The sequence below is a fragment of the Gorilla gorilla genome, chromosome 2 (assembly GCF_029281585.2).
Source record: "Gorilla gorilla gorilla isolate KB3781 chromosome 2, NHGRI_mGorGor1-v2.1_pri, whole genome shotgun sequence".
Classification (NCBI taxonomy): Eukaryota; Metazoa; Chordata; class Mammalia; order Primates; family Hominidae; genus Gorilla; species Gorilla gorilla.
In genome coordinates this window covers 14,647,270-14,666,288 of record NC_086017.1, presented here as the reverse complement: position 1 = coordinate 14,666,288, position 19,019 = coordinate 14,647,270, and the positions used below count along the sequence as shown (strand labels likewise).

The window sequence follows — 19,019 nt, the reverse complement described above, 5'->3', positions numbered from 1 at the left end:
GTAAGAAGTCTAAATATCAAAGTTCTAAGCATGCCCTGGCTTAGCCTCTAGAGCAGGTCACTGACCAGCAGGGTGGCCTTGGACACCGTCTTTCAAAGTCTGCTACTCAGCAGGACGATTGGGGCCCTGACCACCGCAGTAGCTTCATAGATAATGCTCATGATTACCAAAGCGCTTGCAGCAGTATTTGAGCTTTGGTGGAAGGAACTGCTTAAGTTCCTGATGTGATGGGGCAGGGGTCCGAGTCATTTGGATTTAGCCATAAAATGGGAAAATCTGGAGCAGTATCTTGTGATTTCCCACTCAAGACGCCAAAGGGGCCGTATTGAGGCCCGTGACACCCACTTCCTTCCTTTTCCGGGGAAACGCCCCCTCCTCCACCGAAGCCGGCCGCGGCACGCCGCCTTCCCACTAGAGTTTGCGGCCTCCGCGGCCTCGACCGCATACCGCCGCCAGCCAAACCCCACCATGCGCACGCGCACGCGGCCAAGCCGGCGCCCCGGGCTGGGCTGGGAAGTGCCCGCGCCAGCCGAGGGTCCCGCGCTCCCTACAGGAGGCGGGGCACGGAGGGGGCGGGGCGATCGCGAGGCTCCGCCTTGCCCTTGGCGGCGCTGGGCCATGCGGAGGCCCACGTGAGTAGACTGCCCGCTGGCCCACGGGCCGGGGCGCGCAGGCGCACGGCGGGGCTGGGTCGAGGGCGGAGGTGGCAAAAGGTTGAAGGCGGAGGAGGGAGTGCCTGGGAACAGGCGCATACGCTTGGCGCGGTGCCTCGCAGCTGTCTGCGGGTGGGGCCGCCGCTTTCCCTTGCAGACGAAAGCTGCTGACGGGAAAACCACGCGGGAGGGGAACGTCTAGGCCCTGGCCCTTTCCCCTCAAAGGCCGCGGGAACATAGGGCTGGGGAATCCTGGCAGAGGCTCTGGGCATTATTACAGATGGTCGTTGAGGGTCGCAAGGACCAGGCCTGGAGGCCCTCCTCGGCCTGCTACCAGCTGTGACCTTTGGAAAGTCACCTGGCTCGCGCCTCAGTTTTCCCTTTTCTTGAGGACTTGCGGCCTGAGAGTGGCCAAAAAGAAGAGAGTTAATGTCGCAGTCACTACCTGCCTAGTGGGTACTTAGGTGCCCAGTCATGCCTTTGCTCTCGGAGCCAGTGCCTGGTGCAAGCACTGCGGTGGGTTCGTGCCCTAGCTTGGGGGCCGCAGGGCTGACTCGGCCGCACTGCCTATGCGAGCTTGGCCCCAGTTTCGTCATCGGGGCACAGAACTTCCTTCAAAGGTAATGAAAAGAGGTGAAATCTGTGTCACCTTTAGTCCCTGGCTCATAGTGGGCTCGTAATCCCGGTTACAGGCTTCAGGCCGCGCACAGGGCATGTAACTAGAGCTGATCCTTTCATAGGAGGGGAACGCAGACACCATGCCAGCCGGTTGTGCCTGCCCGCTGAACAGAGGTCGATTTCCACTCTGTCGGCTGGCCAGGGAGAAGGAATGCAATTATTCATTTATTAAGTACACTCCCATTGATCCCAGCCGTAGAAAAAGCTGCTCAGTCTTACTTTGCAAATTTTTCTAGTTTAGTGTTTTAGAAAAGATAAAGGAAGCATTTCATTGATTATTTTTTCTAAATTTATTCTTACAATTAGTCCTTTTCTAATGATCAAGAAGGAAACGTGATTAATCTGTATTTGTGGAGGTTATTAGTGTATTGGAATAACATGGGATAAAACAGTAATAGAGCTGGCAAAACCAGATAATCTTCAGTTGTTAACTGTGTTGAAAGCTTGAAAAGTATTCATATTCTGTGCTGTGTTACACTGTTTTTTTGGTCTCAAAAATACCCGTACCTCCATTGTCTCTAGGTGGTCCTTAAAAGCTGTTATTTTTTGTAGGCTTTTATTTTGATCTTAATTTCACCTTTTCCTACCAGTAACCACTGTCAGATCCTGTTGCTACAGGAGTTCAGAGAAAATCCATTTGTAATATTATTTAGAGGATAACCACGCCCTTCTACAGAGTGTTGAGTAAATCAAACTACTGTTCTTTCTGGAAAAAACCTGCAGCTGAAACTGGGATTAGGGATAAAGAAACCCAGCTGGAGTTTGCCCCTAAGTGCCAGTGATAGTTTCTGTTTATGGTCTGTTTATCACACAACATGTTTTGCCAGGATGTGACTAGCTTTTTTGTGAGCCTTTCATGACCGCACGCAGTATGTGATGCCGTACATCTAAAATATGTACAAGTAGCCGATCCTGACCCCCTTGATTAACTGTCAGATGTTTGCTAAAGTCAGTGATTTGCCCACACATAGCTCCTTGTTGGAAAAGCAGCCATTTGATTGATGTTATGTATGAATTATAATTTACAAATAAATTATTGAAAGCATATGAGGTCCAGTCAGATGAGATCCACAGGGGGAAAAATACACATATGAGGGAATCCAGGGTTTGACTTTTCCATTTAACCAGTTTTTCATTTTAATATTTTAAACAGTTGCAGAGTTTAGCTACTAATGGTCCAGATTTTTGAAATAGGCATAAAGGAGTTAGTTGTCCTTGGTCTTACTATTTCAGTTCAACATACATTATTTAATGTAGTATAAATAACTACAGCAATCATCATAAACATTTATTGAGATTGTACCATTTATATTTACTATTTAAATATACCATGTATATTCATGATTTTTTTTACAGTTGACCCTTGAACAACATGGGTTTGAACTACGCAGGTCCACTTATAGGTGGATTTTTTTTCAATAATTTGAAAAAAAATTCAAAAAATTATTTCTAATAATTGAAATAATTTTTTCAATGTGTTAGAAAAATTTTTGGACATCTGTCACAATTTGAAAAAACAGATGAACCAAGTAGCCTAGAAATACGGAAAAATTTAAGAAAAACTTAGGTATATCATGAATGCTGAACATATATGTAGATACTAGTCTGTTTTATCATTTACTGTAAAATATACACAAATCTATTATAAAAATGTAAAATTTATTAAAACATACATACAAACATAGACTACATGGCACCATTTGTAGTTGAGAGAAATATAAACAACAAAGATGCAGTATTAAATCCTAACTGCATAAAACTAACTGTAGTACGTACTGTATTGTAGTAATTTTGTAGCCACCTCCTGCTGCTATTGCCATGAGCTCAAGTGTTGTGCATAGCCACTTAAAATGTCATGTGATGCTAATCATCTCTGCAGGAGCAGTCAATCTCTCCAGAAAATTGTGTATCACAGTAAAAAGTGATCTTTTGAGGTTCTCATGTATTTTTCATTGTGTTCAGTGCAATACCTTGCGTCACACCATGGGACCCATGCAATGCTGGAAGTGCTCCCAAGAAGCAGAGAAAAGTCATGACATTAGAAGAAAAAGTTGAATTGCTTGATATGTATGGAGGTCTGCAGCTGCAGCTGCCCGCCATTTCAGACACAATTCATCTTGTAAACTTGTGGGGTTGATACATACTGATAAATGTATTTTCCTTATGATTTCTCTTAATCACATTTTTTCTCTCGCTTACTTTATTGTAAGAATACTGTGCGTAATACATATAACATACAAAATATATGTTAATCACCTGTTCATGTTATTGGTAAGGCTTCCAATCAACAGTAGGCTATTAGTAGTTAAGTTTTGGCAGAGTCAAACGTTAAACTTGGATTTTCGACTGCACAGTGGGCTGGCACCCCTAACCCCTGCATCGTTCAAAGGCCAACTGTACTATTTTGGATAATGGGGAATAAAACAATGTTTATTATATGCTCTTCCACCTCTGGAAATTTATAGCATTGTTTTTACTTTTTTTTTTTTTTAACAAAAAAGAATCTTCCTGAAAAGTTATGCCTTTTAATTGTGGTATACATCCTGGCTATTTATAATATTTCATTGAGAAATTTTTGTTCCCTCTAATATTTTTGTTGTTTTTCGTTTGTTTCAGGTGAAATAACTAAACCTGACAATGTTAGTGTGGACTTAAAACAGATCGTTTGTATAATAAAGGGATCAATAATTTTATTTTAGTGCACAGCAACTATTTGAGAATCTTTAAGTAAAATTGATATTGGATGATGAGGATTTTAAAACAAGGGTTTTAGACTTAAGAAAAAGAAAGGTAATTGGTATTTATCCTGTCCTTTATTAAAATAAATTTGAAAATGTAGGAAATTAGTAGTAGTGGAAAACACTGATGGATAAAAATAAGCCATTATACTTTGGCCACCGTGGATTAGTCAAGGATACGTATATGTATATGTTGAGTATCATTGTTTGATTTACAAAATGCTTTCACTTCGTCTCCTATAATCTCTTTCTCCTATATCACTTTGGTATAGGTATTGCTTAATCCCTTAAAGAAATGAAGAAAAACCTTCAGAGAGGCTGAAAGGAATTGCCCAAGACATCTGAGTCCAAGTCCTATAATGCCTTACACAATAATAAGAATGTCAACATGTTGAGCAATTAATATTTTTGACTGAGACCATAGTCAGTGTGGTGCTCTGAGTCAATACACCGAAATTACACTATGCCATTGACTGCTTTGTTCTGGTTTGTGCCTGTTTCTAAGTAATAAGGATTACTGAATTTAACAATAGTGGGAACAGAGTGATGAATGAAATGAACAAGTAAAGCAGCCCCAGCTCTCATGGAGGTTGCAATCTAGAAAGAGATACAGAGAGAAAAATAATTTCATTGTGTTAAGTGCTAAAAGATAAAGAGCACATAATCTAGATTAGTGTATTATGTAAAGCTTCCCAGGAGAAAGGATACCTTAACTAAATAAAAACCTGGAGGATAAGTAAAAGTTAGTTAAGTGAACGCAGGAGGAGGTGGATGTTCTACATAAAGGAATAGCAAGTGAAAAGACATGATGCAAAAGACAGCATCTGTTCTTCCAGGACTTGGGAAGTACAGTGTTAATTATTATAGATTTATGTGTGTGTGTTGGGGCAATGGCTTCAGTGAAGGAGGGACTGATGAGAGAGGATAGATAAGAAGAGGGAGCCAAAGGACTTTGTGAGTAGAAGTTTTGGGGAGTAGGGTACAAGAATGCTGGGAGCTTCAAAACTGCAAGTAGGAGGAACAACCATTAAAAGACTTTTGCAGAAATCCAGGTAAGAAATGATGGTTGCCGAAAAGGCTAGTAACATTGCACATAAGATGGGAAATGAAAAGGTAAGATATTCGAAAAAATATAGAGGAGTAGAATTAATGGGGGTTTGATGATTAGTTGGATGGAGGGAGAGAAGAGAAGGTGGTTCCTGAATTTCTGACTTGGCAATTGGCAGGATGATACTACTATTCACTGAGAGGAGAGACATAAAACAGGGTACAAATTTGAAAGGAAGAATGTACAGGGGATGGTAACAAATTGAGTTTTAGACATGTTGAGTAAGAGGTACCTGTGAAACATCAAAGATATTAAGTAGGCTTTTGGCTTAGTGGGTTTGACAGTGACTTGGGAGATTTTAGTTGTAGACAGATATTGGGAGTCATTGGGTGTATAATACTTGCTTCTGTCTCAGGAATGGGAGAATAGAAATATCAAGTATACTTTTAAGTTATTTTTGAATAAAGGTATTAATGTTTAATTTGCATGACAGATCTGTAAGAAACCTCTAGGACAGGGAAACATTATTGCACATAGAAGTGGCTAGTGGCTTGAAGGGTTGCCTAATATGTAAAGACATCCAAATTTTTGAAAGGTGGAGTAGGTAGAGGGAAATTTGAACTTATTTTTTTAAATATGGCAAGAATTGTCAGATTGGGTTAAAAAATCAAGACCCAACTCTATATGCTATCTGCAAGAAACCCACCTCAAATATAAAGACATAGATATATTAAAAGTAAAAGGACGGGGAAAGATATGCCATGCAAAGCACTAATCAAAAGAAAGATGAAGTGGCTATATTAGACAAAGTAGACTTTAGAATAAAGAATGTTACTAGGAAAAAAGAAGGATATTACATAATGAATAAGGGAGAAATTCATGAAGAATGCACAACAAGCATAGATATGAATGGACCTAACACAAAAAATTGAAAGAACCAAAGGTGAAGTAGACAAACAATTTTAGTTGGAGATGTCAGTGCTCCTGCTTCAGTAATCCATAGAACTAGTAATCGGAAAATCAGTAGGGATATAGAAAACCTGAACAGCCCTATCAACCAATTTGATTCAATTAAGTTTTAGAGAACATGCCAACAACAGCAGAATACCATTCTTTCAAATGTATGTGGGAAATTCACCAAGTTAGATGATATTCTGAGACATAAAACCTTAACAAATGTAAAGAATTGAAATAATATAAAATATGTTCTCTAATCACAACAGAATTAAACTAGAAATTGCTAATATCTGCATAATTCTCAAGTATTTGGAAATTAGACAACATACTTTTAAATAACTTGTAAGTCAAAGAGGAAGGCATAAGGAAATTAAAAACTATTTTGAATGGACTGGCAATAAAAATATAACACATCAAAATGTATGAAACTAAGCTAAAGCAATGCTTAAAAGGTAATATATAGCATTACATGCTTATATTATAAAACAAAAAAAGGCCTCCAATCAACAATGTAAGTCTCCACCTTAAAAAGTTTAAAAATAGAAGAGCAAATTAAATCCCAAACAAGCAGAAACTAGAAAATAATAAAGAGCAGAAATGAAATTTTAAAAAAGATTCTAAAACCAAAAGCTGGTATTTGAAAGACAAAATTAATAAACCTCTAGCTAGACTTATCAGAAGGAAAAGTGGAGAAGACATAAGTTTTAATTCAAGAATGAAAAAGGTGCTATCACTATAGATCCTACAGACATTAAAATGATAAGGGAATATCATAAACAATTTTATGTCAATAAATTTGATAAATCAAATGGACACATTTCTTGACAGACACTCAAAGCTTACCTAAGAGGTACTAGGCAATGTAAAAACTTTCCCACAGGAAAAATCTGATGGCTTCATTGGCAACTCCTACAACATTTAAGAAAGAGGTAATACCATTTTTATACAGACTTTTTCAGACATAGAAAAAGGGAGGAAAGCTGGGCATGGTGGCTCAAGCCTGTAATTCCAGCCTTTTGAGAGCCCAAGGCAGGAGGATCACTTGAGCTCTGGAGTTTGAGACCAGCCTGGGCAATGTAGAGACTTCAGCAGAGACTTCATCTCTACTAAAAATAAAAGAAAAAATAGCCAGGTGTGGTGGTGCATGCTTGTAGTCCCAGCTACTCAGCAGGCTGAGGCAGGAAGATCACTTGAGCCCAGGAGATAGAGGCTGCAGCAAGCTGTGATTGTACACTGCACTCTGGCCTGGGTGGCAGAGTGAGACCCCCATCCTGGAAAAACAAAAGGAAAAGGAGAGAAAACTTTTCAATTTTATGTGGCCCGCATTACCTGATATCAAAACCAGGCAAAGAATTTATAAGAAAACTACAAGCCAGTATCCCTCATGAATATAGACATAAAAATGTTAAACAAAATATTAGCAAATAAAATCTAGTATATAAAAAAAGGAGAAAATACATCATAACCAAATGAGCCTTACTGCAAGAATGCAAAGTTGGTTCAATATACCTAAGTCAATCAATGCAATTTACCATATCAACAGACTAAAGAAGAAAAAAGGCATATGATTATCTCAATAGATACAGAAAAAGCATTTTACAAAAATCTGTCATTCGTTCCTGATAAAACTTTCAGAAAACAAGGAATAGAAGGAAATTTCCTCCACCTGGTAAAGGCGATTTATGAAAACACCTAACATCATACTTCATAAAGAAAGATAAAATGCTTTCCCCCTAAGATCAGAACAAAGCAGAACAAATGTTGGCATTCCCCACTCCTATTCAATATTGTCCAGGAGGTCCTAGCTAGTGTAATAAGGCAAGAAAAAGAAATAGGCACACAGATTGGAAAGGAAGAAATGAAAATGCCTTCATTTGTAGATACCATGATTGTCTATGAAGAAAATCCAAATAATTTACAAAAAGCTACTGGATCTAGCTGCGTGTGGTGGCTCACGCCTGTAATCCCAGCACTTTGGGAGTCCAAGGCGGGCAGATCACAAGGTCAGCAGATCAAGACCATCCTGGGTAACATGGTGAAACCCTGTCTCTAATAAAAATACAAAAAATTAGCTGGGCTTGGTGGTGGGTGCCTGTAGTCCCAGCTACTCCGGAGGCTGAGGCAGGAGAATGGCGTGAACCCAGGAGGTGGAGCTTGTAGTGAGCCGAGATTGCACCACTGCACTCCAGCCTGGGTGACAGAGCGAGACCTTTTTTTTTTTTTTTTGAGACAGTCTACTGGATCTAGTAGGTGAGTTTAGCAAGCCCACAGGATACAAGGTCAATATATGAAAATGAACCATAATTTTTTATACTAACAGCAAACATTTTGAACGTGAAAACTTTTTAGAGTATATTTAATAATAGCATCCAATTTACAAATACCTAGGAATAAATCTAACAGAACATGTATAAGATTTGCATGCCAAAAACTGACATACATTGATGAGAGAAATCAAGACCTAAACTAGTGGTAAAATATACTGAATTCATGGATTAGGATTCTCAATATTGTCAAAATGTCAGTCTTCCCAAATCGACAGATATAATGCAATTGCAATCACAATCTCAGCAGTCTTCTTTGTGGAAATTGACAGGCTATTTCTAAAATTTATATAGAGAAGTAAAGAACCTAGAATAGCCAAAACAATTTTGGAAAAGAAAATGTTGGATCATCCACACTACCTGATTTCAAGACTTGCTATAAAGTTACAAAAATCAAGACAAAATGATTTTTAAAATTTTATGGTTAAAAATGAGCTCTACCCTCTTAATAAATTTTTAAGTGTATAGTATTGTTAACTATGAGCACAAAGTTGTACAGCAGATCTCTACAATTTTTTCATCTTGTGTGACTGAAACTATACACCCACTGAATAGCAACTCCCCTTTTTCCCCTACCTGCAGCCCTTGGCAACCACTATTCTACTTTCTGCTTCCGTGAGTTTGACTATTTTATGTAATTCATGTAAGAATAATCGTGCAATATTTGTCCTTCTGTGACTAGCTTATTTCACTTAGCATAATGTCCTCAAGGTTCATCCATGTTGTAGCATGTGACAGGATTTTCTTCCTTTTTAAGGCTGAGTAATATTCCATTATATACACACATCACCTTTTCTTTATTCATCCACCAGTGGACATTAAGGTTGTTTCTACCTCCCGGCTGTTGTGAACAATGCTACAGTTAACATGGGAATGCAGATATCTTATTTTAATTCTTTTAGATAAATACCCAGAAATGAGATTGCTAGATCATATAGTAGCTCTATTTTTAATTTTTTAGGAAAATTATGCTATGCTCCATAGCAGTTGTATCATTTTACATTTCCACCAACAGGGCACAAGCGTTTTCATTTCTCTACATCCCCACGAACACTTGTTATATCCTGGGTTTTGTTATTGTTGTTGTTGCTTTCAAATGATAGCCATCCTAACAGGTGTGAGGTGATATCTCATGTGGTTTTGATTTGTATTTCCATGACGATTAGCAATGTTGAGCATCTTTTCATATACCTGTTGGCCACTTGTATGAATTCTTTGGAAAAATGTCTATTCAAGTCTTTTGCCCATTAAAATTTTTTTTAAGTTTTTATTTTTTGAGACAGGGTCTTGTTCTGTCACCCAGCCTGTTGTGCAGTGGCACAGTCACAGCTCACTGCAGCCTTGACCTCCTGGGCTCAAGTGATCCTCCCATGTCATCCTCCCAAGTAGCTGGGACTACAGGTGCGTGCTCCTGCGCCTGACTAATTTTTGTATTTTTTTTGTAGAGACTGAGTTGTGCTATGTTGCCCAGGCTAGTCTGGAACTCCTGGGCTCCAGTAATCCTCCCTCTTTGGCCTCCCAGAGTGCTGGGATTGTCAGCATGAACCACTGCACCTGCTTTTGCTCATTTTAAAATTATATTATTTTTGTTTGGTTGGTTCTTTTGCGATTGAATTATAGGAGCTCCTTATATATTTTGAATATTAACCTCTTATCAGATTTTTTGGTTTACAAATATTTTCTCCCATTCTATAGGTTGCCTTTTCACTGTGTTGATTATTTTCTTTGGTGTACAGAGGCTTTTTAGTTTGATGCAGTACCACTTGTCTATTTTTGCATTTGTTGCCTGTGTTTTTGGTGTCATATTCAATAAGTCATTGCCGTGACCAGTGCCATGAAGGTTTCCTGTATTCTAGAAGTTTTATAGTTTCAGGTATTACATTTAGGTCTTTAATCCATTTTGAGTTGGTTTTTTCTTTTCTTTTTTTCTTGTTTCTTTTTTTTGAGACAGGGTGTCACTCTGTCATCCAGGCTAGAATACAGTGGTGCAGTCATAGCCCACGGCAACCTCAAACTCCCTTGCTCAATATTTATTTATTTTTTGTAGAGATGGAGTCTTGCTATATTGCCCAGGCTGGTGAGTTGATTTTTGTGTGTGGTACAAGATAAGCGTCCAGTTTTATTCTTCTGCATGTGACTATCCACTTTTCCCAGTACCATTTGTTAAAGAGACTATCCTTTCCCCATTGTTTATTCTTGTCACTCTTTTTAAATATCAGTTGACTATATGTTCAGTTGATGAAGGGATAGACATATAGGTCTATGGAACAGCACAGTCCAGAAATAGACCCACACCAACATGGTCAACTGATATTTTTGACTAAGGTGCCAATTAACTCATTGGAGACAGAATAGTCTTCACACAGAATGGTGCTGGAGGAATTAGGTGTCCATATTTTTTTAAAAAAAACCTTGACACATACCTTGTACCTCTATAAAAATTAAGTAAAAATGTATCATAGACCAAAATGTAAAACCTAAAACTATAACACTGCTAGAACTTCCTGGCCCATTATGGTGGCCACATGTGGCTATTTAAACTAATTAAAACAAAATAAAATTAAAAAATTCAGCTCCTCAGTTGTTGCAGCAACATATCAAGTTCTCAGAAGTCACATCTGGCTAGCTATACCCAGTGTATTGGTGAGCACAGATTATAGAACATTTCTGCCATAACAGAAAGTTATATTGTACAATGCTGTTCTAGGAGAAAATCTCTGGAATCTTAGGCAAAGATTTCTTAGGAGGCAATATGAACCATAGGAGCAAAATAATTGATACATTGGGTTTCATCAAAATTAAATCCTTCGATCTCCAAAAAGCTCTGCTGGCCAGGTGTGGTGGCTCATACCTGTAATCCCAGCACTTTGGGAGGCCAAGTTGGGAGGATTGTTTGAGCCCAAGAGTTTGAGATCAGTCTGGGCAACACAGGGAGGCTCATCTAAAAAAAATCAAAAAAACAAACAAAAACAACTTTTGCTAAGAAAATGACAAGCCACAGACGAGGAAAAAAAATTGCAAAACATATATTTAGTACAGAACTGGCAACCAGAATATAAAAAGCATAAGTTTCAAAATTTAAAATTTAATAACATAATCATAGTCTGAGAAGTCCTAAACATTTTAATAACAAAAGAAAGTAAAAAGTGGGAAAAAAAATTTGTATAGACACTTCATCAAAGAAATTTGGATGGCATATTATTTAATTTTTCTAATCTTTTTTCTTTTTTTGGCTCTATTATATTAGTAACTTACAACTTTTCTAACCTTATACAGGTATGCATCCATTTTTTAAAAATCAGTAAAGGTTATCTGGTTGAGAAGTTTTTGATCTACTTTTATTTTCTTTGTACCTCACTGGATCTTTTAAAGTGCAAATCCTAGCAAATAAAACCTGAGGAAGAAAGTCTGTAATCAGGGGTGCGTGTGTGTGTGTGTCTAAAAAAGCAAACATCTTTTTATAGTTGTTTCTGGTTGTCCAAGAATAGCAATAGTGAATGTAAAAGGAAGCAACAGTCTCTTTGGGCAATCATTTATAGATTTATCAGTGTATACGATCATGTTAATGAACTGACTTGTTCAGCCTGTTTGGACCATGAGAAAATGTGACCTTCCTAATTGTATTCAAATCCGTCAGAGTTGAAAAGAAATATGTGATTTGTTTTTCTCGTCTTTAACCTGTCTAGATTTTGCCTAAGCAAATGTGGTAGGCAGAATAGCGGCCCCCTTAAAGATGTTCATGTCCTAATCCCCAAACCCTGTGAATATGTTGCCTTACATGGCAAAAGGGAGATTGCAGATGTGATTACTGATTTTGAGATGGGGAGATTTCCTGGATTATGCAGGTTGGACCAATGGAATCACAAGTGTCCTAATAAATGAAGGAGGAAGGCAGGAGAGTCAGAGTCAGAATGATGCAATGTGTAAATGGCTCAACTGGCCATTCCTCTCTTTGAAGATGGGGTCAGGCCACAAGCCAAGGAATGGAGGCAGCCTCTTGAACCTGAAAAAGGCAAGAAAAGGGATTCTCCCCTAGTGCCTTCAGAAGGAATGTGGACAAGCAGAACTGTAAGATAATAAATTTGTGATGTTTTACGCCTTTAAGTTTTTGGTAATTTGTTACAGCAACAGTGGGAAACTAGTGCATCATACCTACAGGACTGTTCCATTTGTAAGTTCTAAAACACAGGCAACGGATTATTTTTATTTAAATCAGGAGCACAAATCATTTTAAGTTTCACTGCCAGTGCTACCTTGCTCTCTAGTGAGCAGGTTTTTGACCCTTGCCCTCCTGCCCAACTCTGTGAAATACTTAGTTGAAAAAGTGTGCACACTGAATGTGCTAAGAAGGGTAAAAGTACCGTGAGTCACCCCAAACATTGGCAGTCCTGGGTGTGTGGGCTGTGGGCCACCTGCACACAATCGCCATTGTATGTTTGCACCACCATTTGTTTATTCATTTACTAGTTGATGGACATTTGGTTTGTTTCCAGTTTGAGGTGATATTAATAAAGTTGTTTATAATTTGCATGCAGGTTTTTGTATAGACATACATTTTCATTTCTTTTGGATTAATACGTGGTAGTAGGATTTCTGGATTTTTTAGTAGGTGTGTTTATTTTTTTTTAACTTCAGTTGTTTTTCAAAGTGGTTGTACTGTACTCTACCCATGAGTATGAGAATTTATATTAGTCCATTCTCACATTGCCATAAAAAATGCCTGAGACTGGGTACTTTATAGAAAAAAAGGTTTAATTGGCTCACAGTTCTGCAGTCTGTACAGGAAGCATGGTGTCATCTGCTCTGCTTCTGGGCCTCGAAGCCTCAGGAAACTTAGTCATGGCGGAAGGAAAACAGTGGGCCAGCACTTCAAATGGCTGGAGTAGAAGGAAGAGAGTGTGCAGGAGGTGCTACACACTTTTAAACAACCAGATCTCGTGAGAACTCAACTCACTATACAGTATCAAGGAGGGATGGTGCTAAACCGTTCATGAGAACTCTGCCCCCATGATCCAGTCACCTCCCACCAGGTCCCACCTTCAACAATAGGGATTACAGTTCTACATGAGATTTAGGTGGGGACACAGATCCAAAGTATGTCAGAGTTTCAGTTTAAAATCCTATGGAATGGTACAAAAAGAGCTATGAAAGACTTCCATCCACCCCTAAGTCCCATTTGTGAAATTTGGCCCATTGTGAAATTTCTAGTATTAGCAGAAATACTAAAATTTGTTAAATCTGGTTGGGAGACTCTAACTCAAGTGATTTACATATGGTTTTTGTATAGATGAACCATAATTATTTGTTATTCAAAATGGCCATAATTTCTTTAGGCTACTTAAATGTGCTCTGTCTGTTCAGGTGTAATGAGAACTGCCATAATACTACCTGGATTGTTGAGGGATTACCTTTTAGCATTGTTAGATAAGGGAGTTGGGTGGAGAGAGGAGTATGAAAGTATATGTGGGTCTGAATTTGCACATTCATAGAGACCATGCTAAATCACAGCTTTGTTATAAGCATTGAAAGAGGGAGGAAGAGAGAGATTGGGATCCCCTGGTTAGAGGGAGCAAATTGGAGAATGTTGTGAAGCAGGGTTACCGGAGCCAGAGGCATTATGATTAATGGTTAGTTTATAGGATTGAATGGTGAGTTAGCAACAAAGAGTAGTGACTGCCTGATGTTCAGTTCTATCTGCACCTTCTTTTTGGGCCACTGCTAGATATTCGTTCCTTAATGAAAGACTCCTCCTTGCCCTTGGCTCCAAAACAAGCAGATTAAGTGAAGTTTCAAAAATAATCTTTTTTTTACCCCTCAAAGGCATTGACCCTCTTTGTTTGGGAGGAATTGTGATAGGTACTAACAATACAGAAATGAACTAGTTGCAGCTTTTGCCTTTAAGAACTCTGACTTTTCTTTGCATCTCTTAGAACTCTGATACCTTACACATCTCCCCCAGGCAAGGTGGGCAGGTAGAGGTGCAGACACAGGAACATAGCTGGATGGCACCTCGCATAGTGAAGCACTGGGATACTGAGGAATATACATGAGGTCAGATGATCTGGCTTTGAATCCCAGGTCTGATGTTCTGGTTTGGTCAAATCACTTCAACTTTCTTTTTTTTTTTTTTGAGATGGAGTTTTGCTCTTGTTGCCTAGGCTGGAGTGCAATGGCATGATCTCGGCTCACCATAACCTCCGTCCCCTGGGTTCAAGCGATTCTCCTGCCTCAGCCTCCCGAGTAGCTGGAATTACAGGCACGTAATCCTGTAATCCTGGCTAATTTTGTATTTTTAATAGAGACAGGGTTTCTCCGTGTTGGTCAGGCTGGTCTCGAACTCCTAACCTCAGGTGATCCACTCACCTCGGCCTCCCAAAGTGCTGGGATTATAGGCGTAAGCCACTGCGCCCAGCCCAAATCACTTCAACTTTCCAAAGACATTTCTTGTTCCGTAAAATAGGGATGTATCAGAAAAAAATGCTATTTTAGCAGCCAGTTTTGCCCTGCAAGTGGAAGCTAAGGATGACAGAATTATAGCCTTTTTTTTTTTGGCCAAGGTAAAGGCCTAATCTAGAGAGGAATGACTGGGAACTGAGGGCTAAAATTGCTCTGCATAGTAAAGAAACAAGAATTTTTGGTTTTCACTTGAGGCTGGAAGGAAGGTTTTTTTTTGCTGTTGTTGTTTTGTTTTGCTTTTGTTTGTTTAGGCAAGTGGGAAAGAAAAAGTAGATGCCTGCCTGCCAACAGGCTGAGAAGAGAAGTTGCTCCTCCCATGAGTGAAAAGGAAGGGGGAGGGAGCTTTGATGACTGATTCTCAATTTTTAATTGTTTCCTAATCCTTATTGTAATCTTCTTCCACTAAAGATCTGTTCTTCACAAAGCCCAGATGATAGTGGTGCTTTGGGGACAGGAAGGAGAGAGAGCTGTGTCCACACTAGTGAAATAAAGAGAGGGGAGATGATGAGAAGGAACAGATAATTGGGTTGGAATCAGGATTTAGGATGAAACAGTGACAAGATCATGAAGAAGGTGTAAACACCCTCCTTAGAATGGTTACTTGCTGAACTTGGGTCTGCCCATCCAGAGCAGCAAAGCCACACACTGACATCGGGATTGCAGGGAGAGAAAGTGAGGCATTTATTGCAGGGCACCAAGCAAGGAGGATCAGGGAGCTCATGCTTAAGACCTGAACTCCCAGATGGCTTACACAGGTAAGGGTTTTTAAAGGCAGCGTGGCAGAGGTTACAGGCAAAGTCATAAATCAATACATGAGGCTACATATTGGTTTAACCTAAAAAGGTGGGATATCTCAAAGTGGAGTAGGAGTGGAAGGGTACAGCCCATACATCATAGGTGGATTCAGAGATATTTTCTAATGCCCAATTGTTTAAGGAGGTGAAGCTTTGTAGAAAAATTTGAGGTCAGCAGAAAAGAATGTTAGCTCTGGCTTGTGGGCAATAACTTCCTCCAGGCCCTTCAAGAAGAAATTTAGAACAAAGAACAGTGGTCAGAGTTCCATCCTCCGTTCCCCCTTATCTGAGATTTACCTGCCAGCTGACAGCATTTTTCCTTTGGTAGTGGTCTGAGTTTTTAAAAAACAACTCAAGGACATATGTTAAGATACTATCTATAGTTTCTTTAGGGAACCAAACATCTCATGACTTCCTTGGCTATTGTTTTAAGCTACTATTACCTTATTTTATTTTATTTTTGAGACAGTGTCTCACTCTATTGCCCAGGTTGGAGTGCAGTGGTGTGATCTTGGCTCACTGCAGCCTCGACCTCCCTGGGATCAGGAGATCCTCCTACTTCAGCCTCCTGAGTAGCTGGGACTATGGGTGTGTGCCACCACGCCTGGCTAATTTTTGTATTTTTTGTAGAGATGGGGTTTTGCCATGTTGCCCAGGCTGGTCTTGAACTCCTGGGCTCAAGCAGTCTACCTGCCTCAGCCTCCCAAATCATGAGCCACTGCGCTGAGGCTGCTATTATATTACTTTATTGCTTGACAAGTTGCTTATTTACTTCTCAGGGCTAGCTAGGTGCCTGGAATTGCCCTTGAAGGAATTCGAGATTTTCCTTTATTTTCATGCTCGGGTTGCAGAGGGGCTCACGGGCCCCCAAGGTGGGGTCTCTGCTCCTTCTCAGGATCCTTCTCAGAAAGAAATTATTAAAGAGGCTCTGGGTCTTCTATAGGTAGTGAGGTGTGGTGTAGAATTTGTATTTGAATGTTAAATTAAAGATAGTACAACTTGGGACCATTCAGACGTCAGGGATAATATCTACTTGACAAGGCTGGGAGGTTTAAATGAGAATGTAAGTGAAGGCATCTCAGAAACTAAGGAAATATATTGTCATTCCCAAGATAAAACATTTTTTCTGTAGAGATTTATTTTATTTATTTATTTAGAGATGGAATCTCACTCTGTTGCCTAGGCAGGAGCATAGGGGCATAATCTTAGCTCACTGCAACCTCCGCCTCCCGAGTTCAAGTGATCCTCCTGCTTCAGCCTCCTGAGTAGCTGGGACTAAAGGCATGCGCCACCACACCTGGCTAATTTTTGTATTATTAGTAGAGACAGAGTTTCGTCATGTTAGCCAGGCTGGTCTCGAACTCCTGATCTCAGGTGATCCATCCACTTTGGCCTCCCAAAGTGTTGAGATTACAGGCGTGAGCCATTGTGCCCGGCCCAAGATTTATTTTAAAAAAAGAAGTCAGACTTGAATCCAGCACTGCTAAAAAATATGAGAATAGTTATCTGGAAGTCATAAGCTGTATGAGAGGTTTCTTTATGAATTTATTCAGTTCAAACTGATAGTTAAAACATAATTTGGATAGAAAGATAAAAGTTTTTAAAAGGACTGGATGTGGCCCAAATATGTCATGTTAAGACACGTAGATTTAGGATCCCGCAGTAATAACATCAGACCCATTTAGTGGGAACAGAAAGAAGCTTTTGGTCATGCAATAGTTAGCTGAGATTGTGGATAGGTATGAAAAAAAGGAAATGGTCATGTTGCAAAGGAATGGGAAGTAACGTATCAGGTATATGCCAGACTCTTGGTATAGATTATCTTTCTTGATGCCCATTACTGCCCAAAGAAGTACGTGGTAGCATCTCTACTCTTGAGAAGGGGGGAACTGCACATTAAAATCATTAGTAACTTGCTCCAAGTTATAACATTTCAGTGACAGAAATGGTATTAGAATTCTTATCCACCTTAAGGCCCATGTTCTTTCCATTCCACCATGTTGCCATGTGGACTCTGACATAGACCTAGCACCTAAGCCTTGTGTGGCCCAGTCTCCTTGTCCCAGTTTTATACCAAACCTTAATTGTTTTTCTGCAGAGAACTTTTACAAAAAGCTTCTCACAAGACTTTATGAGATACCATAGGTGATAACTATGTGACTTATGCTCAGGAGTAAATAGGTGAAATTCCTGGATTGTCTAAAGTTCCATTTACCTGAGACCAACCATCTATTGTGAGGTCGTTATAAATGTGCTGGCAAACTCTTTCCATGAGTGGTTCTCGCATACAGTGTGCACTTCTTATGTTGTTGGACTCTTTGTGTTGTTGTTCAGAATTCACCTTAGGGGTTTTCTCAAACTCTGCATTCTTATTCTGTAGTGGTTTTTGGCTTTCTTTTTTCTCTCCAAGCTGGGTGGATGATGCAGTTTCGCTTCTAGGTGTTAGGATTCTCTTTCACACTGGTTTGTCATGACCTTAAAGTATTTTAAGATGTTCCTTTGGTAATTTTTTTTTTAATGTCTTGCCCTAGTAAGCTAGAGATTTGTTTTACCAAATGAGTTTAAAATACCAGCAGCTGGAGACTCCATAGCATTGTCTGAGTTGACCAAATGTAAACACCCACCAGTGGTCTACCTTTTTATTTTCTTGATTTTGGTAGACTTTTTTGGTTCCAGACCTGAAGGCTTGTTATGCTTCTGAATTGGCCTCTAGGTGGTAAGAGTTGCTTAATGTGGCATATGATACCAAAGATGGAAAAATGTGTATGATAATTATAATCATCTTATTATAAATTGCCATCATACTCTCTCCTGTCAGATGATTGATGAGGCCTAAACGTTGTTCTGAGCTGCAACCACCCACAAAAACCACACACACGGCGTTTTACTCAAAACTTTACTTCAACCACTGCTTTGTGATGCAAAACTAGTGGAATTTTGGGTACTTTCTGTAAAATTGAAATCTTTATGGGGATTTTCCAACATTCTAGTTGATTGTTAAATTATTAGTGTAAGGAACAAGACCAAGGCAGAGTTTGCCAGTGAACACTGACATCTGTGGTAGGAGAGGACACCAGTGTGCACCTGCACATTCTCCCTAGGAAGAAGCCACCTTGATTGGGCCGAGGACGGATTCTCCCTTTGAAAAATGCAGTTATATAAGAGCTATATACAAGAGATTTGTAGTTGTGAAAGATAAAGACTTTAGGAGCTCACTCGCTGCTTATCTTTGCCACAAAGTTTTCGGTCTTGACAAAATATTCAGAGTCAATACTTTCTAATGTGTAGATCCATCATCTCATGAAAGAGATTTGAAAAGAAAAAACAAATCAATCTGTATTGTTCCACATGTAGGACAAAATAAAGTTCTG

At 39.5% G+C, this 19,019-nt stretch overlaps 1 long non-coding RNA gene across 1 annotated transcript in view; it reads left to right on the top strand.

Moving 5' to 3' along the window:
• The first annotated feature begins 468 nt into the window (after nt 1–468).
• The window catches only part of LOC129532546 (uncharacterized), a 70,855-nt gene continuing 52,304 nt past the window's right edge, over nt 469–19,019 (top strand). Inside the window, exon 1 of the long non-coding RNA XR_008678306.2 lies at nt 469–632. This is a non-coding gene — a long non-coding RNA (uncharacterized lncRNA). The remainder of the gene's footprint in view (nt 633–19,019) is intronic.